The sequence below is a fragment of the Pelodiscus sinensis genome, chromosome 4 (assembly GCF_052426305.1).
Source record: "Pelodiscus sinensis isolate ZL-2025 chromosome 4, ASM5242630v1, whole genome shotgun sequence".
Lineage (NCBI taxonomy): Eukaryota > Metazoa > Chordata > Testudines > Trionychidae > Pelodiscus > Pelodiscus sinensis.
Window position 1 is genome coordinate 32,429,524 of NC_143055.1, and position 25,094 is coordinate 32,454,617.

Consider the following 25,094-nt stretch of genomic DNA (forward strand, 5'->3'; position numbering starts at 1 on the left):
TTCTTGTTAATAGCATTGCTTAATTAGCCTCAGATGAATATTCAATGGATCCATGACATAGTTGTAAATATGTCCTGTGTCAAAACCATATGGTTTCATCTATTTAGCCATTAGTTACTGAAATAATGTGCAATGTTTTAACAACAGATTTAAAGATTATCCATGAAGCAACTATAACAACAGGTTTTGAGAATTCTTTAGACAGATGGTTAATAGTGAACTGCTGATCACCACTTTCAGTGGCTTGACAGCTGACAGACTGCTTGTGTCTTGCCAATTTGGCAACATTACCCAGACTGGCGCAGAAAAACATTTACAGCTTTCAAGATTGTTTTTATGTTTCTCAGAAAATAATTGAAATTATTTTTGCAGATCAAAACACAACAGCACAAACATGAATAGAGATATAGTAAAACCTCAGTGCAGAACCACTGCATTGTCAACAGCACTGAGCACCTGAAAGTGAACTAAATAATACCAACATTGTTTTACAGAAAATAAAGTTATGGGAGAAAGCCTGGGAGCAAGGGGGTCAAAGATGCAACCTATAGAGTTTGGGTGGAGTCAAGAATATTTAGGTAAATTTTGGTAGATAAAGATAATCCTGATAATTGTTCATTCCCCAATGTTGTTACAACTACAGTTTAACCCAGTCATCAGTGCCAAAATGACTGCAGGGACCGTGTACCAACATAACTCTTTAGTGACCGTGTTTTCCTGCACAGGATTACATTTTCTACTCAGCATGGAAAAATCTGTGCAATATGCTGTACAAGAGGGCTTTTTCAGGTAATGGGAAATTTTGGGCTTTTTAAAGAAAAGCACTTACAGAGTGATGATAATTATTGCCAAGAATCAGGTAGTGTTATTTCAGTCTATCAACTTCAAAGGAAATAGGTTCAGATCCAGATTCAGCTTTCAAAAAAACCAAAAGGAAGTCCTATTCATCCATCCAATTTGTTGCTGCTTCATAAATATAACCTAAAATCACTTCATTATGAATATTACATGTTTAATTTAATTTTGTCAGATACTGTATCTCTCAGTAAATACTATCATGAATTTTAACCTCAGTGAATGTTAAAGGAAGGATGAATACAAAAGCAGCTGTTTGTTACTGACTATGAATTGATTCTATTTATAATATTCAGCCAAAAAAATAATCCCACGGAGAGGAAAATGTGTCTTCAGTTCAGTTTTCTAGCAGTAAGCTACAGAATTTTAATTCCTCCTCAACGCTGACTGACTTGGTCTAAAAATAGCCTTTTTATGTGTCACAAGACACTCAAGTTCTGGTTTATTTGAACTGATTAACATACAATCAACCTTTGGCACAAACGCTTGATTAAAACACACGTTCAAAACTGGATGTGTAGAGCTGATGCTCACTTTTAAGTTGTTTAAATCCAGAAACAAATACTACATTTTATAAATAATGAATACATTTTCCCATGTTGTTTCTTGTAAAAATCTTATTTGAGACCCCTGGTCTGAATGTTGAATAGCTTTTACTGAAAATTAACAGCAGCCCCCAAAACAAACAACTTTAACTATTTCAGTTTCATTACTTCTGATAAACCAGAATCAAATACAAAGATTTTAGATCAATTAGGAAGAAATTTAAATTACTTGCAATCTCCATTTAAACCTATCACATCAGCGGATTGTTTTTCAGAAAAAAAAATCACATACACACACAGAATAAAAGGTCAGCTATTGATTCTAAAACAGTTCTAACTTCATAACTGCAGCTGAATAACTGCCTATTTCTACTGTTGATACTCTTTCTGGTTCTCAAGTTACCAAATGGGTCACTTAAATATTAACTCTTAAATATGGCTCTAAATTTGTGCACTCAGAATAAATAGCTTATGTCCTTTATGTAATGCGCTGAACTGGGTTGTTTTGCATCAGTCATTTCAATATGGCATTAAATTGTTGCACTGAAGTGGATCATTCCATCAAAAAGCATTATGATTGAACATGACAATTCTGAACTTTCATATTAAAAAGTTTACTACTCCCCAGCCCACCCAAAAATAAAAAATTCTACCCAAATTTCCTCATGGTTTAAAACAACAAAAACAGGAACTTGACAGAAAACATTGTTGAACACACAAAAGCACTACATTAAAAATATCCAGTTTCCAGGGTTAGCAGAAGAGTCTGCAAAAAGCCATTGATTCAAACAGCACCAAACTTTGGTACAATTCAGATTCAGAGCTGAACTCTGTGGCTGCCACCTTCCCTCCACTTTTCTGGGTTGAAATAAAATCCAGATATACCTAACTTCGCAAAAAATGAATATATCAAGCATTGCAGTTTAATCCACTTGTGAATGGCCACTATCCTGATCTCTTTAAAAGCCTTTCTTAAGGCTTACTTTTACCATGATACCCTTCCCAAAAAAGAAAAGATCTTCCAGTGACTAAGATACTAACCTTAGACTCAGAAGATCCGGTTGCATTCCTTCTGCTGCCCCAAACTTCCTGTGACAGGATGGGCAAACCACTTTGTATATTAGCAGTGCTATCAAGGTAATTTCAATCAGGGTGGATGTGGTCCATTCCCAACAGTTGATGAGAAGGTGTGGCTACCAAAAAAGAGAAAGTTACTTTTTGTAGTGACTTAGCCACTCCAAAATAAGGATGTTAAGGATTAGTTGACTATCCGATAAGCAAATGCTTATCAGATAGTCAAGTCGACTAGTCAATCCCCTCATCTGATAGAGGCAGCAAAAGGCGGAGGTGGAGGAATCCCATGCCTGGGCTTCCTGCAGTGTTGCTGCTTTGAAACGTTGCGGTGGCATTTCAAAGGGGCAGCAATCCATGGAGCCTGGGGTCAGCTGGGGACTCCCTAGCTGACCCCAGGCTCCCTGTGGCATTTCCACAAACCCAGAGTCAGCTGGGGCGTCCCTAGTTGATCCTGGGCTCCATGCAGTGCTGCTGCTTTGAAATGCCAAGTGCAGCCCTGCGGCAGAGCCGGGGTCAGCTGGGGGGAGGGTCCCCAGCTGACTCTGGGTTCTGGGGAAATGCCATGTGGAGCCCAGGCTCAGTCCCCAGCTGACCCCGGGCTCCGTGCAGCATTTCCACGGAACCTGGGATCAGCTGGGGACTCCCCAGCTGACCCCAGGCTCCAGCATGGCATTTCAAAACACACAGAGCCTGGGGTCAGCTGGGGAGTGCCCAGCTGACCCTGGGCTCTGTGTGGCATTCAAAGCAGCAGCACAGTATGGAGCTGGGGGTCAGCAGGGGACTGTGTCCCCCGCTGAGCTCAGGCTCCATGAGGGTGTTTCCACTTTGAAATGCACAAGAGCCCCTGCTGGAGACTCTTGTACATTTCAAAGTTGGCACGCCTTGTGCAGCCTGGAGCCAGTGGCAAGTCTCGCTTACTCCAGACTCCACACAGGTGCTTCTGCTTTGAAATGCACAACAGCCACCAGGAGCTCTTGTGCATTTCAAAGGGTAAGCATCCTCGGGGAGCCTGAAGTCAGCAGGACTTCCTGCTGGCCCCCAGCTGAACGTGAAGTTCCGCATTCTTTCTTTGAAAAGTACAAGAGTCTTTGAAATGTAAAGGAAGAATGCGGAAATGCCTAGCAACTAGTCGATGGAAATTCCATTGACTACTCAACTAATAAATTACTTGTTAATTTACATCCTTACTCCAAACTTGCATGCCTGGATTAGTGTCAGTCTGATAGTGTCAAGTTTGCATATTAATTCCAAATTTGGTTTCACCCTGAAGTGTGTTTTTGAAGTTTTTCCAGAAGTGTGGAACTTTTCTTTGTGTGTGTCTCTACAATGCTTTTTACCTAGGAATAAAAGCTTTTGCTCAGAAAGAGCTGTATGGTAGCTAGTAACTGTTGGGAACATGTTCATCATAGCTTCCCCCCACATTGCTGCCTCTATCAGAAAGCAGCAGCAAGGGGTGGGGGGAGAAGAAGAGACGGTGCTTCAAAGGGTCAGCACTGCGTGGAGCCCGGGGCTCGCTGACTCCTCAGCTGATCCTGGGCTCCATGTGGTGCTGCTACTTTGAAACGCCAGGGGGAGCACAGAGCCAGCGGGAGACTGAGTTCCCTGCTGGCCCAGTGTTTCTGCAGTGCTTTCACCTTTGAAGCATAGGGGAAGGCAAAGGCGCCTTTATTGACTAATTGAATAGTCGATGCTAATTGCATCGAATATTTGATTAGCCCATTAATCTAAATTTAACATCCATAGTATGCAGAGCCATTCTATCCATAGGTATAAGCTGTGACACTTAATTCATTTTGTAAAACTGACTAGATATCAGTGATGCCAACTCTCCTCATTTGATCACAAGCCTCCAAGTTAGTGGGGCTTTTTTTTCCCCCCCTAGATAAATCCAGACTAGGATCACCCACTGGAGTAACCTGAAGTGAAACTTACTGCTTCTGCCCCCACTAGCTCCAGAAGTGTGTCAGCTCAGATGGTTCTCTGTCCAGTGTGGTTCACATTGTGGAAGAGGCAGTCAGTATGACTTCACAGACTGAGCAGCACCCTTTGTGGCCGTGACTACGTAGGTGCAATATGGGCTAGATTAAATAACTTTTTCAAACTATTTTTGCAGGCCAGATAGGGGAAGTGTTCAGATTGTAGATGGCCGGGGGCTGGGAGTTTTACCTCTGCTTTAGAACCTGGTCGGTAGGCAGTGAGTCACGTCCCCGTCCAGTACAGATGACAACAGGGAACCAGAAACATTTAAGTGTCCTGGAGGAGGAGGGAAGTTGCCCTCAAATTGTGACAATGGCATTTTACAACCAATATTAATCAAGCACGACTTGCAATATAAAAATCAGTCATTTAGAGTAAACAATTTTCTAGTGTTTTGCTTCAAAATTTATTTTCACAATATACAAACTACCATTTTGAAAAGAAACAAATCTTATGCTGTAGAGATACTATGAAAATGTCTTCACACTTTTAAAATAAATGTCATATAAGAAATTCAACAGTAAATGTGTTATATTCCCATATTAATATACTCTATTGCAGTATATGAATACCATACACTTATATGATTTGTTGTACTAACTAACATTTTCAGTAATGTTTTCCTCTGAGTAACTGTTAAATGTCTATAAATCTTTCAGACATGCTGGTTTCCTAATATGAGAAGTAAGAAAATGTATTAAAATGTTTTTCTTTGCAGAAATTATACAAGACATCAAGTATAATCTGTATTGGTAGCATGCCTTTTAGGAGTAAAAACTACCTAATTCTATAGAGAAAGACTAATGGACAGGAATTAAATTAATAAAGATGACACGTGATCCACATATCCCAAGATCAAACACCGACTGACATTCTCATTTTTGTCTTCATGCATCCATCCCTTTCCATAGTGTTATAGCAAGGCCAGTATTGAAGTGGGGGAAAGCAGCAAAGATCATATTGCAAAGAATGACACTTCCTTTGATGACAGCAACAAGCAGTTATCGGCTACTCATAAAAGGGAGAGAGGGGCACGTGTGTGAACATATGGGTAAGGTATTAACTCAGGCACAGCTACACAGCAAAGCTAAAGCCTAAATAAGCTATGCGACTTGAGTTACATCAATTGCGTAGCTTAAGTCGAAATAGCTTATTTCAACTTTTGGTGCTGTCTACATAGCAGGAAGTCCGAGTTAGATCATTCTTCTTCTGACTTCCCTTACTCTTCATAAAATTAGGGTCACAGGAGTCAGAGTAAGACAGCATTGTAGAAAACATTATATTAGCTAATATAGCTAATATTGTTGCAGTCACTTTAGCATCCTCTCCCTCGTCATCATGATTTCCTCATTGTTTGTCATACAAAAGACATCTCTTTACTATTGTTTTCTTTTTCCTGTTTGACATATCTTGTTTCTGTTTATCTAGTGGAACAGAAACTGTCAGCTCTTTTTGATGACATCATTATTCACTATTGCAAATCAAGGATGCATCGTGTTTAGATATATGGCTTACCTAAAAGAAGATGGCTAATATAACTCGAGTTTCACATATTTGTGCTTTAAAACTAAACTAATTGAAAATTTAAAAATAGAAAATAATTTTATCTTTTTTTTTTAAAGTTAGCATTCAGAAAGTGCATGCTAGTGGGATTATAATTTATCACAATTGTGTCTTGTCAGCTCCTGGCTGATAATATATGAGTTGAAGTCTTACGCAGAGACAACAATATCATAGGCCAGTGGTGAATGTCTTGGATGAGATATTCTGTTTATTGTGCCTCTTCACTTCAGCATTCCTCAGCTATACGAGACTGCAGATTGTAGTCAGTAATGAGGATGTTAAATTGCATTTAATCAACTAATCGAGTAGTCAATGGAATTTCCATCAACTACTTGATTAGTTAATATGGGGGGAACTTCAGAGCTGCAGCAAGGCTAGCTTCTGGGGGCAGGAGCTAACTTCACTGCAGCTCTGCCTTTTACATGTATTAAGAGCCACCTGGCTCTTACTATATTTAGAAAGCAGAGGCACAGTGTGGGACGCTACTGTGGTTCTACCTTTTACATGCAGTAGGAGCCAGTTGGCTCTTACTACGTATAAAAGGCAGAGCTGCAGCGTTTGGGATGGGATGCAAGTTGGGACACCTGCATCCCAACTTGTGCCTGGTCCTCCGCTGTGCCTCTACATGGAGATAGTGCTGGGGGAGGAACCAGCTGAGGGATGAACTGGCTTCTCCCCAGCACCAGCTCCTGCTATCCCCCTTTCCTGCCTCTGGGGGACAGGGGAGACTAGTTTGGGAGAAGCAACTAAGCTTATCAGGTAGTTGATTACTCAACTAGTCGCTTACATCCGTAGTCAGCAATCTACCAAATGTTAAAATTGTTGTTCACTAGAAATTAACAGTTCAGGATCCAACAATATATGATAATCAAAGCTTGTTTTCACTATGTGGCAATATTCTTATGTAAGCATCTATATGTCCATAGTTGTAATTTCCTGATCAAGTTCTACCTGGTTTGCTGTAACCTTCCTTGTGTTGGTATATCGTGAAGTACTATAGTTTAAAACGAAGGTAGCTCTTTTGCTTGGTGTTCATTGTTGTGAATACAGAGATCCCTTAATTTTTCATGTCAGTATTTTTACCTTTCACATTCAGAGAGGAAATGGGTGGCTATATTATGGGTATCAGTTTCAAAGCAGGACTCACTACTGATTTTTAATAAGAAAAAAGGATTGAAACCACTATGCTGCATTGCTCAAAAATTATGGTCACAACACCTAACTTTAAAATATATAGATTTATTCATGGCAACTTGAAAAAAAGGGTGGCTAACTGAAGTATTTTAACCAAATGGACACCAGAAGGTATAAATGCTCTTACTGATGACAGCTAAGGAAGACCATGCTGAGCGAGACTGTGCTTTAGATCACTTAATTTATGCATCACATCTGTGTTTTTGGAGATGGATTCCTTACACTAGTCTAGAGAAGTGGAAGACAAGCCTTTGGGGAGAGGAAGAAGTACTGTCTCCACAATACTCCTAGCCCCAGATGACCTTCTATAGATCATGAGATTAGGTATCAAAGCAAGTTTCTTATATGGTATTGGGAAGCCACTGAACAAAACACCTCTCCCTCCAAACTGTTGTATTTTGTTCTGAAAAAATAGGGTGCTAGAAGAGCGTTGTTCTATTCCAATGAAAACTAGACTTCCCTGCTAATATCTCTCTACAACAAAATAACCCTATTACTTCACTACAATGTTGAACAAGACTACCTAGCCATAGCTTGCTAATTAATATTTCTCACCAAACCACAGGGAGTACACTTTCTTTACAGTTATTGTGTTTACTAGTATGCATTTTGTGTCAGCCCACAGCTTTACAGAACTTAAATGTCCTTGAAAACGGTAGGCATCTGGTGCATCTTTCTGCAAAGACTGGCCTCAGCTGAGTTAGAAATGGTGGTGATGGACTAAGCTCTGGGAAAGTTGTTATATTGCTCTCGCTTTTCAAAAATCTCTGTAAAGACAGAAGTGTAGAAAAGTATGGATTCCAACAAGGTTAAAATAACCTGCTCACCTATATTCAAAATTCCCATAGAAGATTCTCTGAAAAGTAGTTTCAGAATCCAGTCATGAATGGGAGTGTATTTTAAGTCACTTCTCTCAATGCAATGTTGTATTTCACCCTTCATGGTGTATATTTTAACAGGTAATTTAAAATCCTTTAAAACAGATAAAAAAGCAACAAGGGCTTACATAGAGAAACCATCTGAGCCACAGAGCATTTTAAAATTAGCAAAGACATAGTAGAATCATATCACTAGAAAGTTAAGCTAAAATAATTTCAACTGAAACATGGCTCACATTAACAGCAAAGGTAATTAATTATATCAATTTATCAAGGAACATGATGGATAATCACTTGAGTTTTTAAATCCAGGTTACATGTCTTGAAAGAGATATGCTCTAGTTTTATAATCTAAGAATTACTAACACCCAGAAACCATTTTGTTTTCCTTGTTCACATTAGTTAAATTTGTTTTCAAAGAGAGTCATGTAGAGGCCAAAAAAAAATTCCCAAACACAGTAATTAAGGCTATGTCTAGACTATGGAATGCATCTACTCTTCCAACATTTTTTGCGGAAGAGCAGACGCACTCTTTCAGAAGACCTGTCTGCTGATTTCATGGGGAAAAAGGGCTCTTCCAAAAGAAGAGTTTTTTCTGACATTTGGCCCAGTGTAGGCAGGCCAAATTTCAGAAAAGACTCTTCTGACAAAACTATCAGAAAGGTACGCAAATTGTGGTGCACAATTTGCACATCTTTTTCCGATAAAACTCCGTAGTCTAGACATAGCCTAATATTTCAATAAGTTGAACAGTAGAAACATACTCAATAGTGATATAAAATGGCAACCATCCATTGAACAGATTTTCTGCCCAGTTGGACTCAGTCTCTTCTGCACGATAGTGTTAAAAATCGAGATTTGTTTTAGCACTACAGAGCTGTGACAGAATGAGTTGTATTCTATTTCTTTTCAATCAGCACCAGTAAGTAAACTTGCAGGGCTATAATCCACTCTCAAATACACATCACCCCAAACATGACAGTTATTTACACCTTTGTTAACTAATTTACCTCAGGATTACCCACATTTTAAAAAGACCACAATCTGAAGATTGGTGAAGTTACTGCTTTTCTTACCAGAAATATTTAATGAGACAAGAGAACCCAGCTTCATCTTCACATCCCAGCTGGACTTGACAAATGTAGCACTTAATTTCCCATTCCCGGCACAGCCCCATGAATGGAGACAATTGGATATGGAAATAATTGACAAGCACAGAAGCACACAATGTCATTTTTACAGACATTTGTCAGAGCTAAATCTGCTGTTAACTTCCATGGTGAACTATCAGGTCCTTGAGCTATAAAGATGACATCCAGCACTTTAGGCTAATTAAAAGAACTAGGTATACTGCTGTTGTAATCGCTCCTTTTGAAATAAATTCTGTATTAAATTAAACACACCTCCCTTTCCCTAAGGTCACAAAATAAAGTAAACCAGGCCTTTGACAAATATTTTTCACTGCAGATTTAACAAAGGTCCTGAGGAAAATAGGTGAGAGAAAACATATCTTTCAAATATAAATTAAGTTTCAGACTTTAAAGGAAGGAATCAACACAAGTGCTCGCCTCAATGCTCTTTTAAACACTTAAGAGGTATGCCCTATGGCTGAGTAATATTTAACACAGCTGTAAAAGGAAATTTTCAATTAAAGCTATCTGAGAACAATCATATCAAGGCTGAATAGATTGATCAGATTTATCTACTGGAAATCCCAAGGAACTAATGGAAAAACGGAAGTTATCTCCTTATCCTAAAAAAAACCCCCAACCAACCAAAAAACACCACCACCACAATGCAACCTTCTGGATATAGCACCGGATTGGGACTCAAGAGACCTAAGTTCTTTTCCTAGCTCTGCCACTGGTCTGCTAGGTGACCTTGAGCAAGTCACTGTACTTCTCTGTGCTTCCTTAGGCTGGAGAAAAAATTCAAACTGGAAGTAGGGTACTTTAAAAAAATCCATTATTGGTATTTAAGTCAACTGCTGAGATTTTCCTAAAAGATAACCTGTTGTGCAAACCAGAATTAGTCCTATGTCATTCAGGGAGTCAGATTAGGCAATCAAAATAGTTCCTTCTGGACTTATGAGCTATATAGTTGGCAAATGAACTTCTGATCTTAGATGAACAGGAGCAACAAAGCGAGGAAAAGATCAAGGAGGAAAATATTCTGAGTAGATTAACTGAATCATTATCAGGCAACCAGTGAATCAGCTATTGAAAGACTGTACTCAAAGCACAGAGCAGAAAGTTAAAGGGAACTTATCTGTTGGATTGTCCTTGGTGTATGAAGCAAGCAGCTATACAACACGCTGTTTTACCTTCTTAAAAAGGCAACAAATGGTCAACTGTTAATTCCACAGTAAGAAGAGTGGACAGAGGATTCATCAAGGGCCATGAGAACAAAATGATGATGTTGCATCCCCACAGCAAAAATGAGATGTAAGACCCAAGTTTGAACAGGTTTATGAAGTCTGGTAAGTCTCCAGTGAGGATGATATATAGTGGATCCAATGGTTCAGCAGAATTTAAAAGTCCAAGCACTATAGATTACTGTAGGGACCTTGGAAGAGAACAGAAAAAGAGGAAACTTCAAGGGATAGTATCAGAAATCCTTCTGGTCCCAGAAGCCGGAGAAGGAAGAAGACAGTGAGGGTAACAACAGCCATTATTCCAAAACAACTATGCAAATGTCTACACAGTAATTCTGTTATTTCAAAATAATTTTGAAATAACAGACAGCTTATTCCTCCTTCTGTAAACCTCATTCTACGAAGAATAATGCCTATTCCAAAATAGCTATTTCGAAATAAGGTGTGTGTAGATGCTCCATTCTGCTGTTTCGAAACTGGCCCTCACTAGGGCCATTCTTAGTTACTCTTACTGGGGCTCTAAATCAAGATAGCACATCTACATCAGGGAAGCCTGCCTTGGACTAATTTTGAGGCCTTCTCTGCCGTGTAGACGTGGTATTTTGAAATAAGCTATTTCAGAATAACTATTCCAGAATAGCTTATTCCAAAATAACTTTGCAGTGTAGATGTAGCCCCTGGGAGTTGAATGGAGACTATATGACTGGGTGTGAAGCTGATGGTTTTTATTTTGTGGGTCAAGGGCCATATTCCATAACCAGAATAGCCTCTCTCATAGGTAGAAGTGCTAAACTTCTTACCTGTAGAAACCAGAAATACATCACACAAAGGAACAGGAAGACACCAGGAAAGAAAATGTAGTGCAAACTGAAATTCAGCATATCATGAGTAAATTAAACCAGTGTGATAAAGAATGCAAAGACTTTTTCAGTTGCTTATGTAGCAATGTGAGGAGTCTGAGTAACAAGCATGACTAGAAAGTCTTACAAATAAGAAATGTGCAGTAATTGGCATAACAAACTTGGTGGGATAGTTCACATGATATAATGTGAAAATCTTCAGTTTTAACCTGGTCAGGACACAAAAGGGAAAGGAAAGTGTAAGCGTGGCACTATATTAAAGACACCATTATCTGATTTAGAATTATGGATCTCATAAGCATGGAAGGAGACACTGCTACAGGTCTGTATAACAGACTCTCACCTGTATGTTATCCTGGGCTTTTTTAAAATTAGTACACTGATCTATAAGCATTCAAATATTACAGATACCATGATCCACCCCTGTTTTCATCCCCTGCTCCAAGCGTCGCACCCCAGGGGACTACCAGAGGGACTGATGCAGCAGCAGGAGTCTCTCCCACCCATGCTCACCAGCAATGGCAGGAAGTGGAGTGATGCAGCCCCAGCCCACTCCTCTGGTTGCCAGCCACTTTGTCAGCCACATCACTGGTGAGCACAGGGGGGTGGTTCTGCCTTTCCTATGAGTGACGTGAGCGAGGGGAGCAGAATTGCATTACTCCACTTCTATTCTCCACTGTGGGTCACCCCCTTACCAAACACTTGGGCTGCCCAGAGGTTCTGGACCCTTGGCACTCAGGCTACTTCTACTCAGCAGCGTTATTTCAGAATAACGTTTGTTATTCCGAAATAATGTAGTGTGCGTCTATATAGGAGGTCCATTATTTCAAAATAAATTCAGAATAATGGGGTTCTTATTCCAACTCCCGTAACCCTCATTGTATGAAGAATAAGGGAAGTTGGGGAAAAATTGATCTATTTTCAAATAACTGCTGTGTAGACAGCACCAAAAGTCTAAATAAGCTATTTCGACTTACACTTTATTGATTTTCATCTTGCTGACATCTGTTCAACTCCTCAATTTGTTAAGGTCGTTTTGGATTCTTAACTTGTCTTCCAAAGTGGCTTCAACCCCTCACCTTGGTGTCATCTTCAAGATTTATAAGAATATTATCCTATTCATTAACCAGTTCATATTGAAAATATTGGTCAGCAACAGACCCAGGTCAGATCACTGCAGGACCCCACTAGATATGCCTTCCTATTTTGACATCAAGCCACTGATAACTATTGTTTCTGATCTTTGAACCGGCTGTGCACTGGTACACTAATTTCATCTAAATGACATTTCCCTGTTTTTCTTATATGAATGCCATGTAGGATTGTATCAAAAGCCTTACTGAAAACGAAGATATGATTTCTATGGTTGCCCTCCTCCATCTACTAGCTCAGGAACACTGTCAAGAAAAGATTATGTTGATATGACATGGTTTATTCTTGACAAATCCATACTGGCTATTCTTTACATCCTTATTAATTCTACGTGCTTACAGATTGTTAAATAATTTATTCCATTATCTTTCCAGGCATCAAAGTTAGGCTGAGTAGCCTGTAATTCCCTGAATCCTCTTTGCCTCCCACCTATGTAAAGAGAGGTACTATATTTACTCTTCTCTATCCCACTGGGATACATTCTTTCTGGAAGTAATCACTAATAGGTCTGAAATTGCTTCAACTAGTTCCTTAAGTACACCAGGATGAATTTCCATCAGGCCATTCCAACTTGAATGCATCTAATTTATCTAGTTACTTTAATTTTTTATTTCCTTATTTTAACTTGTATTCGTTCACCCTTCTTAATTGTTTGTCAGCATTTTAACTTTTTTTATGGAAAGCTGAAGCAAAATAATCGACTGCCTCAGGCTTTTCAGTGTCATCAGTGGAGAAGGGGAGCCAACAAGTAGAGAGCCTATCCATGCATTCATCTTTCCCTTGTTCCTACTGTCTTCAAAGAATCTCTTGCTGACTTCTCTCTCTTACATGATGTAACTCCTTTTGTGTCTTAGGCATTCTGATTTTATCTGTATAGGCTTTTGGTTATTTATTTTAGTACTCTGGGCTTCAGTTTCCTCACCTGAAAAATTGGGGTAATGATATTTACCTCCCTTGTTAAGTGCTGTGAGATCTATAGATGAAAAAGCACACTAAGAACCAGTAATAGTAACAGGTACTAATGCTTTTTGGAAATAAAACTAGATTTTACTACTCAGATTAATTTTAACCTGTTAACTGCAAGGTGGGCTGGAAGAGAAATTATCCCATAACTCAGCTACACTCTTACAGTATGAAAGAGTTACCGATCTATTTAATCCACTATACTGTAAACCAGGGATGGGAAACCATTTTTTGGGTTGAGGGTGAGAAGCAAAAAACCGAAACCAAACCCTCACAGACATGGCTCTTGACTGAGAAGGAGAAAGACACTCTTCACATTCCCTTCATGTACCAGAGTCTAGAGGGGCCCAGCCTACAGAGTTGCCAGGTGTCCGGTTTTGAACTTTCTGTTCGGGAAACAAATTGAGAAAATACCAGACATATAAATGTCCGGTATTTTCTAATTAAGTAAGTTTTATTATTATCATGAGTAATAAATAACCACTGATGTACGGGGTTGCATACTGCCTGGCAGGTAGACACGCTCACACTACGTGAGTGTGTCTACGAGCCAGGCAGTATGCAACTACACAGTGGGGGAGGGGAGGGCAGAGCCAAGGCGGGATGGATCTCTGGGGCCGGACTCACCTGTGTGCCCCACCGGGACTGTGCGCGGGACGGGTAGCACCCTGGGATCTGCATGCACCCGGGCCAGCCCTCTCCCCGCCAGCCGGTTCCCCTCCACCCTCGCTCCTCCCTCCGGCCAGTGCCTCTCCCTGCAACCCCCCTCCCAACCAGTCCTGTTTCCCGCTGGCTGGTTCTCCCCCATCCCGATCTCCCCCGGCCAGCCCTGCTCCCTCCAACCCCACTCCCCTCCTCAGCCCCGGGCCTGAGGTTCCACACTCCTGCTGGAAACTGAATTATGACTTGGTAAAAATTTGATTAAAAAAATCCTTAATAACCCATTTCTCGTCTCTATAACAAGACATTTATACTGGGTCCATTTAAACTACTAGTATTTAAGAGGAATATACCTTCCCCCAAATGAGTACGAATCCATCCTAAGTTAGCCTGTACTATCTACACGCATTGAAAAATAAGCAGCCACTGGCTATAGCTCAAAACTAAGAAAAAAAATAGTGAAATGCATTATAGAAAGCCTCATGAAGATTTTCATCAGAATAGAATTCAATTTTGCAAATATGAAGCAAAAGTAAAACTGTGACAAAGGGAGCGGGTGGCAAAGAGGCATCCTCTGCCTACAGTGACCTTTGAAAGCAAAACATTTGTGGCTGGGTGGAATACATTTTTTAACCCCAAAAGACAAAACAAAGTACTATGGTAAGAAGCAGAGCAGAAAAGTAATGGACAAGTGTATAAGCAGCAGCAGTCACCTCTTTGCTGGTATGATAAGACTTCTGCAGATATTCTCATACTTGCACAAAAAGAGATGAAAGGAGAAGTATAAAATGAACAATAGAAAAAGTTGTTACCACTCAAGAAAGATCTTGTAGTCACTGTGTACAGTTCTCTGAAAACATCTACTCAATATGCAGCAGCAGAAAAAAAGCTAACAATTTGGCAATCATTAGGAAAGGGATAATCATTACTGCCTCTGTATAAATCCATGCTACTTCCATATCTTTTATGCTGTGTGCAGATCTGGTTGCTCCATTAAAAAAGATCTATTGAAATCAGAAAAGTTACAAAAAAGGGTTACAAAAATGATAAGGGATAAGAAACAGCTTCCATGCAAGGAGAGAGAATACTAGAACCTTTCAGCTTAAAGATGACTCAGGGTTATGGTAGAGGTCTATGAAATTATGACTGGTGGGGGGAAAAGTAAACAGTAATTTATGACTCATAACACAAGAGCTAGGGGGAAATTAATAGGCAACAGGTTTTAAAATAAGGAAGTCTTTCTTCACACAATGTGCAGTAAACCTATGGAACTTATTGTTAGGGGATGTTCCGAAGGCCAAGACTAACAGGGTTCAAAAATGAACTAGATAAGTTCAAAGGCTATTAGTCAGAAAGGGTAGGGATGTAAAACCATGCTCTGAAGTGTCCCTAGCCTGTTTGCCAGATGCTGAATCACGTGATGATTTCCTATTCTGTTCATTCACTCTGAAGCTCCTGGCATTGATTACTGTTGGAAGACAGGAGATTGGGCTAGACCACTGGTGGGCAATAATTTTAAGAGGGAGGCCACTTCACAAATTTTGAAGTTGCCCTATGCCACCCCAGAATGCACCAGAACTCAGGAGAAAGGAGAGCGGCCAGGACACTTCCCATGCTCCTCTGCCCATGGACCCTGACTGGCCTGGGGGCGCACATGAAATCTTTACCTCCTGTCTTTGGGTGCCTAAGAAAGAACCACCAGCTGTTCTGAACAGCTGGTGGTTCACTCTAAACACTGTGCACCCTTTGCAGGGCAGAAGGAGACTTCGCATGCTCACCCTGCCCCCAACCCAATCAGGACCTGGGGGCATGGGAGAGTGTGAAGTCTCTTGCCCCTGACCCTATCTTGCAATGAGTGCGCAGCCCCAAGACTGAACAGCTGGCAGTTTACTCTAGGCGCCATATGCCCCGGCCGGGGAGAAGACTGTGAGCTCCCCTGCCATCAGGTCTTGATTGGTCTGGGTATAGGGGAGTGGCAGGGTGGATCAACTGACTTGGCAGGCCAGATTTGGCCCATAGAGGCTCTCTTGCCCACCTCTGGGCTAGACAAATGGTTGGTCTGACCCAGTATGGCTGTTTTATGTTCTTAATAGAATTCCAGCAGAATTTTAGTAAGAACAGGGGAAGAGGCCTGTCCGCTAACTGATATCCCAGGCTAGCTATACCATTTCAGAGGCTAGCCAACCCCTTCAATTACACCAGGCCGCAGATTGTAATTCAGGTGTTATATATTACACAGATTTCCCTTGCTTAAGAGATGGATAGCTAAAAGCTTCATTAGCTGAAACTTCCCACTATCAAGTATCCCCAAGTAAAGCACCTTTCAATAACTTGGCTAGAGAGTGGTCTGGTTTGGAAAAGGGATGTTAAATTTAGATTAATCGGCTAACTGAATAGTTAATGCAATTTGCATCAACAATCCGATTAGTTGCTCCCTGCTGTGCTTTTGCCTTTGAAGTGTAGCAACACTAAGGCTACCTAAGGCTGTTGCTACACTTCAAAGGCCAAAGCGCTGCGGGGAGCAAGGGGCCAGCAGGAGACTTAAGCAGCCCCCCACTGGCCCTGTGCTCCCTGCAACGTTTCAAAGCAGCAATGCTGCATGGAGCCTGGAGTACCCCACAGCAATGTTGCTTTGAAGAACCCCTTCTTTCCTCCTCCCGCCCTCTTATTGCCTCTCTCTGATAGAGGCAGCAAGGGAAGGGGGAAATGAATAGTTGACTTTCCATTTTTGTCTTCAGGATGTCCCTAACATGCGGCATCCTGAAGACAAAAATGGTCCTATCAAAGGAAAGATTGCAGTCTCCAGTCTAACTGGATACTTTAGAAGGAACTGTAAATATCATCAGCATACAGGTGCTCCTCCAGCCCAAAATGTCTCTCTCTTCCCCTCTCAGAACACTCCTGTCTTCAGTGGGACAGTATGAGTTTGCAGTCCCTCTCCCACTCCAGAAGATCACACAAGGAATATACTACTTCAGTCAAACCTTGAGAAAAAGAATCAGGAGTCAGCACTGACCAGAAACTGGGGAGTGGAGGGTGGGAGACATTCAGAAGAACCTCTCATCCTGCTCAGCAAAGCAGTCTTTTTTTCAATTGTATGTGTTCGCTACATCATTCAGTGTTAATGAAACAGGGAGGATAGCAGTTGTCATTAAAAACTGAATCCACCCTGAAGAGAGATAATACCTCACTTTGGAAGATACCAAAACAATTCTAACCCACATCAAACATTTAATTTTCATCTCTAACTTTTAATAATTGTAAACAATATAAAGCTGTGCTCTGTACCACATATTGTAACTTAAGTGGAATTTTGGAAGGTTAAGGCAAATACATTTTTGAAGGATGATTTTAAAAAATACCAGTTTTAAAATGCTCACAATAGCAAGATAGTCAGGTGTTAAATTGATTTCATATACAATTTTTATAAAGATATCTGAAGAGTTTTCAAGGTGCAAGTGCCCCCAAAACAGGGCTATTTGGACGCCTTTTAATAGCTCTGGGTATGTCTACACTACAGCGCTAGTTCGAACTAACTTAGTTCGAATTAGTTAATTCGAACTAAGCTAATTCGAACTAACGCGTCTAGAACTAAAAACTAGTTGGAATTAGCGTTTTGCTAATTCGAACTAGCAAGTCCACATTGAGTGGACTCTGAACAGGGCTTAAGGATGGCTGGAAGCAGTGCCGGCAGGGCATAAAAGGAGGACTTAGAGCATGGAGATGCTGTCTCAGGCTAGCCGAGGGCTGCGCTTAAAGGGTCCCGACCCCCACCCCGGACACACAGTTCTAAGGGGTGTCCCGCTTGCAAAGAAGTTCTGGCTTGGAGTGCCCGGAGTACCCACACTGGGCACGTCACACCACTCAGCCATCAGCCCGGCTGCACTTGCCGCAGGCTGCCATCTGGGGAGAGGGAGTAACTGGGGGGCTGCAGGAGAGCTTCCACCACCAGAAGCCCGCAGAGCCAGCCCAGTCCTCCCCATCGGGGGCTCGTACCCCATTCCTCCCTCACCTCCTTCCACTTACCCTTCCCTAGCCCCCCTTCTTATTGATGTACAAAATAAAGATAACGTTTCTTCCAACATTGACTCTGTCTTTATTGAAAAAAACTGGGGGAGACTGGGAAAAGGAGGTGGGAGAGGGGAAGAGAAAGGCTGAGAGAAGGGAGGGCAACTAACATGATCAGGGGTTGGGAACAGGTCCCAGATGAAGAAAGGCTACAGAGACTGGGACTGTTCAGCTTAGAAAAGAAGAGACGGAGGGGGGACAGGATAGAGGTCTCTAAAAGCAGGGGTTGGGTGGAGAGGGTGCATTCAGAAAAGTTCTTCATGAGTTCCCATAAAGAAGGACTAGAGGACACCAAAGGAAGGGAATGGGTAGCAGGCTTCAAACTAGTAACAGAAAGTTGTTCTTCCCAAAGCAAATAGTTAACCTGCAGAACTCCTTGCTGCAGGAGGCTGTGAAGGCTAGAACTAGAACAGAGTTGAAAGGGAAGTGAGATCAAGTCATGGAGGTTGGGTCCATGGAGTGGTATTAGCCAGGGGGTAGGAGTGGTGTCCCTGCCCAAAGTTTGTGGAAGGCTGGAGAGGGATGGCACGAGACAAATGGCTTGGTCACTGTCTTCGGTCCATCCCCTCCAGGGTCCCTAGGGTTGGCCGCTGTCGGCAGACAGGCTACTGGGCTAGATGGACCTTTGGTCTGACCCAGGACGGCCATTGTAAGCTCAGGGCTCAGTGTCGGGGGTCTCAGTGGACCCTCTTGATTTTCATGCACACCTGCTCCTGGGTGGCCAGGCTGGCAGCTCTCCTGCCCTAGTCGGCCGCTTTCCTGTGCCTAGTGCGGAGATCGTGGACGAGGTCCACAATGTCCGCACTAGCCCAGGAAGGTGCCCGCCTCTTGCGGTCCAGGGCAAGCTCCCGGGAGCCGCCAGCCTGGTCCCGGCAAGAGGGGGTGGGCTGGGGGGCATCGGGTGGGTGGCTCTGTGCCGTGCCAGGTGCAGGGTCTGCTATCTGGGTGCTGGCAGGCTTGCACCTGGCACGGGCACCGTAGCCAGCCCGTGCCCCTTTAAGGGGTCCGGGGCCGGGAGGGGGGCATAGAGTTTCCCTGGTGTTGGCCAGAGTGGCCACCAGGGAAACCTGGGGAGGGCTAGCCTCCCACTAGTTCGAACTAAAGGGCTACACAGCCCTTAGTTCGAACTAGCTAGTTCGAACTAGGCGTTAGTCCTCGTAAAATGAGGTTTACCTAGTTCGAACTAAGCGCTCCGCTAGTTCGATTCAAATTCGAACTAGCGGAGCGCTAGTGTAGCACCTATTAAAGTTAGTTCGAACTAACGTCCGTTAGTTCGAACTAACTTTGTAGTGTAGACATACCCTCTGGTATTATGGACTTCTAGTCAGTCTCTGAACTATTGGCTACTTTAATTTGCTCTTCAAAATATAAGCAGGCACTGGATTCAAAGCAGTCTGGATAACTTTGTAACTAGTTGCAAACTATATGCATTCAGTGCAGTCCATTGTAAAGTAAAACATCTAGGAAAAACTGCATGTCATAGTTTACGATGGAGATCTCTATCTTGAGGTGACAAAGATCTTAGGGTCATAGTGGATAATCAGTGGGACATGAGCTCAAAGGACCAATGCAATCCTTAGATGTATAAACAGGGGATAAGGGGAAAGAGTATGGAGGCTATATTTCCTCTGTCTGGTACTAGTGCCACATGGAATAGCATGTACAGTTCTAGTCTCCATAGTTCAAAGAAAATGTTGATGAACTGGAGAGGGTTCAGAGGAAAATTTAGAGACATGAAAGTGATTAAGAAAGTGGAAAATGTGTCAGTGAAAGGATGGAGGGACTTCAATCTAATTAGCTTAACAAGGAGAAGATTAAAGGATGACTTGACAATTTATAAGTACCTATATGGACAAAAAAAAGAGCTGTTCAATTTAGCAGACAAAAAGGTATAACAAGATCCAATGAATGACAGGAATTGAAGCTAGATACATTCCTACAGGAGATAATACATTTGTTACAGTGAGGATAATTAATCAATGGAATAGATGATGGGATGGGTTTTAAAAGATGTGTTGTTCAAACAAGAATGAATTCAGGGAAACCCACTGGCCTGTGTTGTACAGGCTAGAGAATCAAATGGACCTTTCTGGGTCTGAGAATTTATGAATAGTTTGATTAATAGTGCTTGCCACTATCAATGTTGCTAGACCAATTTGTGCAGAGGGGGAGCTGAGAGTCACTGAACCAGGAAACAAGTCTAATAGTGACAAAAAAAGAAGATTATCCCAGAAGTCACATGCCTATGTGCAAGTTAAGTTTTTAGTTACGGCCTACATGTCTGCTCATATTTAACTTTGTCTTTAACACTTTCCCATTGCTTTTTGGGGATTCATTTTGAGTATTTAGCTTTGTGAAAAGTATCACATTGACAACATCAATTTAATATTCTGTGTCTACCATCAATTACATGGCAAAGGCTAAGTATGTAATTTTATCAGTGTACATGATTTCTGATTGGCCAGCCCAATCAATGTTGGGTGATGCAATCTCCTACTACATACCTTTTAGAACCTTGAAATATTTGCCAAAGCCATCAACTACAACTTTACCATGTTTAATATCCATGGATGAGGATCACTAAAGAAATGTAGAGTATCATCTTAAAAAGTAGCAATTAGTCCCACGAGTGAAGTTCTTCACTGAGTGTTGAACTAAGACCACATACACATTTCACAAAGGCAGCTGAACAGGTGTCAGAAGGTAATGACTCTCAGGTATTACGTTAGTCATAACAAAGAGAAACAAAAGTTAAAGGAACCCATTATTAAATTTCCTGAGTTAGCTAACCCCTCTTCACACACTTCCAGTTTTCAGACATTGCACCCAGAATCTTATATTCCAATGTGGCAAATATCTGAAATGTACAGATGACCATCTGTTGCTTGCACTGCAGCTATTTTGTCTTGTTATACGGTCTGCTTTATGGCTGTTCTTTCAATTTCTTCTAAAAATCTGAAAATATAATGTAGCAACTATTTCCAAGCAAGTAACTGAAAATGCCATTTAAAATGTCCAAGATTTCCCCTCACTTTCCTATTGACACATGCAGCTAGATGTACTCGTATTCTAGTTTATGAGTGTATTTTAAGCATCCATGCATTCAACATCCTATGACATCAAGGAGAAGAACTGTACAATATCATTTCTAAGAAAGGCAGAATGGCACACAATCCTGGGTGATTGTTACAGGTTAGTGATTGCCAATGTGATCCCACCCGCCACCACTTCCTTTCATGGAGATCACAATGAAGCATGATTATTCTGAAGTTCCCCTGAGACTGCAGTTTGGGTCACAAACAGGTTCAATAGCTCCTGTTTTCAGAGCAGAATGAAAAGAGCAGCCACAAGTAACACAAGGGAGGCTGTCATTATCAGTCATACATACTGCTCTCTTTTTAACAAGCACTACAACATCACTCAGCAACTCTTTATATATCCATAGTCATGCACTGTTTTCCAACTGAAAGCAAGTCATCAAAGTACCTACCATTAAGATTGTGTTAGAAACTTTGGCATTTTACAGCAAGCCAGTGATCCAGTGGACTTATTTCCATTATAATGATTTCAGCTGTAAAGTTTAGAGCAAACTATTGCTGCCACTCTCAGGCCCCACAAGGAAGTTTTTTAAATTATTATTGATATCATGAAATTAACATTTTAAATTCAGGAATAGTATAACAAACCAACAATTTTTCAGTGTAACAATAACTACCCTTTATGCCAGCTTTGTATTCCTGGCTGAATTTTATTAGTGGCAACTTATTGTTTGAGCAGTATCTATTACTAGTTGTGTGTTTATAATTCCTGAAATAACTATTGCAAAATAGCATGTCCACATTACAGGGAAGCTTCAAAATTAGTCTGAGACTGGATCTCTTAATGTGGAGGCACTTCCTTGACATAGAGCCCTCGAAGCACTGGGGATTAATTACTTTGAATGACTATGGGGAGTAATGATTTCGAAATTGCAGCAGCGGAGCGTCCACACTACCACTATTTCTAAATAATGCTTATTTCAAGATAGTCATTCCTCATGGAAAGCAGAAGATGTTATTTCAAAATGACCAGCCCATTATTTAGTGATATTGGGCTTGGTAGTGTGGATGCTCCACTTGTTATTTCGTAATAAGGGCTTACTTAGTTGAGTGAACGGAATAGTCCTGTACCACCTTAGAGATTAACAAATGTTATATATTAGTATCGTGAGCTTTCATTGGCAAAACCCACTTCTTCAGAATGCTCATGATAGGTATTATATAGCTAGTCTCTTTGGGTATATCTACACTACCACCCTAGTTCGAACTAGGGTGGTTAATGTAGGCAACCGAAGTTGCAAATGAAGCCCGGGATTTGAATTTCCCGGGCTTCATTTGCATCTTGCCGGGCGCCGCCATTTTTAAATGTCCGCTAGTTCGGACTCCGTGCCCGCAGCTACACGCGGCACGGACTAGGTAGTTCGTATTAGGTTTCCTATTCCGAACTACCGTTACTCCTCGTGGAACGAGGTGTACCAGTAGTTCGGAATAGGAAGCCTAATCCGAACTACCTAGTCCGTGCCGCGTGTAGCCGCGGGCACGGAGTCCGAACTAGCGGACATTTAAAAATGGCGGCGCCCGGCAAGATGCAAATGAAGCCCGGGAAATTCAAATCCCAGGCTTCATTTGCAACTTCGGTTGCCTACATTAACCACCCTAGTTCGAACTAGGGTGGTAGTGTAGACATACCCTAAGATGTTACAGGACTACTCTTTTAAAGATACAGACTAACACAGCTATCTCTCTGAGATTGACTGACCAGGTCATTTCACAACCCTTTATTATACATTTAGTTTTAGTAATGAGATTCAAATTCTAAAAATTTTAAGAGAAACCCAGTTTAATGTTTGTAACTTGATAGGGTGCCTTAACTTTACTCTTACATACAATGAGTAGTCCACTAACACAGCAACCCTCAAAGTTTTTACTCTTACATATTTGTTTTAAAAGGTAGATTAGACTACCTGACCTTTGCCAACAATGACACAGATTCAGAGGGGAAATATATATATTTAAAACTGTATCATGTGAATTTGATTAACTTGTATACATGTCATCAACTTTCATTAAGAAAACTACAAAAATTACAAAATATAAATTGATATCCTGACTACTGTTCTACCCATTTTAATTTACTTGTTCTTGTATCTAACAAGCCTGTTCTCCCACACAATTATGTGCGGTTTATGAAGAACATCTCAAACTTCACTTTGTACTGTAGTAAAACATTGAAATGTTTCTATTAATAGTGCATCCATACTGTAAATACTCTCCTTTGAAAAAAATGCCAGTGAGATACACTAAAGCAGGACAATAGGCACCTGTTCAGTTCACAAGCAATTGAAGAGCAATTACAAGTATAAAATCTTGCAATATGTATAATTACACTATTTCTTCCCTTAATATCTGCTATACATTTTTAAAAACATCTTTCCTTTTAGTATAGACATACAATAATCACAGCAGTATCTTTTGGCACCTGAGAATGATTGAGAAGGCTCATTAAAAATAGTTATTTAGGTGAGTGCAACAGATTGTAAAATAAATGTTCTGATTCTGCCATTATAATACTTCATTTTTGCATATAAAAAGTACCTTAGTGCTGAATTAAATGTAATGCATAATGGCATGTATTCAAATATCGCACAGTAACTACATGCCACAATACTGAAAAAATACTGAATAGTGTATATTTATGTAGACAAATCTAAATCAGAATCTCAATTGAGTAAATGGAATTTTGATTTTGTTAAATAGGGTAAGTATTTGAGCCTTCTAGACAAAGTATCCAAATCACAAAATTCAACTCCAGATATAAGCTTCCCCAAATTTGATGATGTGTAAATCCAAGATTTTGTTTTCTTTCCATCTGGAGGAACAAACTCTGAAGTTTAAGCATGGCTCTGAACTTCAGAGTTAAACAAATGTTTTATTTGGTATCCTAATTTGGATCCATAATGATTACTGAATTTTAAAAGTTAACTTCCCACACATCTGCAAATAAATATCTAAGGATAAGTACAATTCTTCCCTTGTGAAAAGAAAGCAAATCAATGTCAGTCAAGGTGAGCTATTGGTTTTTCCATGTAATATGCAAGGAGATCTTACTACGAAAGATGAATTCTGGAGCATAGAAAATGGAAAGGAATGTCAAAATGAAAGCTGAAACAATATATCACGATAAAAATATTTTAAAGAAACTATCAGTGTTTTCAGAAAACTATACAAACATCATGAATGAGTTTGTAATTGTGCAAATTTATTTTTTAATGTTCTACAAACTTTTGAGTACTTACCCATGCAATGTGTGTGTCACAAAGTAGCATGTGCGAGAGTTTACTTCATTAGAGTTTATCTAAAACATCTCAGACAATTGTTTATATCCCCCAGTAACATTTGCGCGCGCGCACACACACACACACACACACGCACACGTTTCTCTCTTGCATCATTCAAAAATCTTAATTTTCCATGTCTAAGAAACGTGCAAGGAGTAAAGCTGCTTTTCAAGAATAAACCTAAGACATCCATTTATCTTTTCTGTGTAAGCCCCTTTTGTGTATTTAATCATTAATAAATCTAATGAGCAGTTTCAACATATATGCATGTATTTCATACATATTGTTTTCTTTACTACTTGGAATACCATGAAGCAATAAGTTTTATACTTCTTATAATTTTATTCAGCTGGCAATCTGGAAAGCTGTATAATAAGTGGTAGAAAACAGACTGTATATACATGCAAATGGACAGTTCTCTTTAGACAGCAGGATTTTTGAAACAAAGTCAGTTCTTCTGCAAACCTGTACATAACTTATAGGAATTTTACAGACCCTTAGAAGCAAACCTACTCTCCATAACCTGTCTCCCAGTTTCCATCACCCCAACACACA